Here is a 322-nt window from a genome sequence, read left to right on the forward strand (position 1 = left end):
TTGCTCCACCATCACTCTCAGCCAGTCCGCTCCTGCCCTTCCTCCTGTTGGAACCTCCTCTTGACTCCTGGTTCGTACCTTCCTGGCTCTCCGTTTGGGGCTCCGCCTTCTGATCTGCAAGCAGCATTCCCCCCCACCCTTATAAAGCAGCGTCTTTATAGTCGTGACCCTAATGAACTCCCCGTTAGACCGGGTCTCAGAATCCTCCAGGACGAGATTGTCGCCCACTTGCTGAGAGATGCAACACCTTCCCAAACAGCCTGGTGATTACTTTAACATGCAGGCAACGGGCGACGGGCAGCAGTCCACTGCCCAGGACACC

General features: G+C 56.5%; 1 protein-coding gene across 1 annotated transcript in view; it reads left to right on the forward strand.

The window, feature by feature from the left end:
- LOC102497656 (PWWP domain-containing protein 2A) overlaps positions 1-322 on the forward strand; it is a 4,172-nt gene that overhangs the window by 820 nt on the left and 3,030 nt on the right. The window lies entirely within an intron of this gene.

The sequence above is a fragment of the Tupaia chinensis genome, unplaced genomic scaffold, assembly GCF_000334495.1.
Source record: "Tupaia chinensis unplaced genomic scaffold, TupChi_1.0 Scaffold000248_1, whole genome shotgun sequence".
NCBI classification, from domain to species: domain Eukaryota; kingdom Metazoa; phylum Chordata; class Mammalia; order Scandentia; family Tupaiidae; genus Tupaia; species Tupaia belangeri.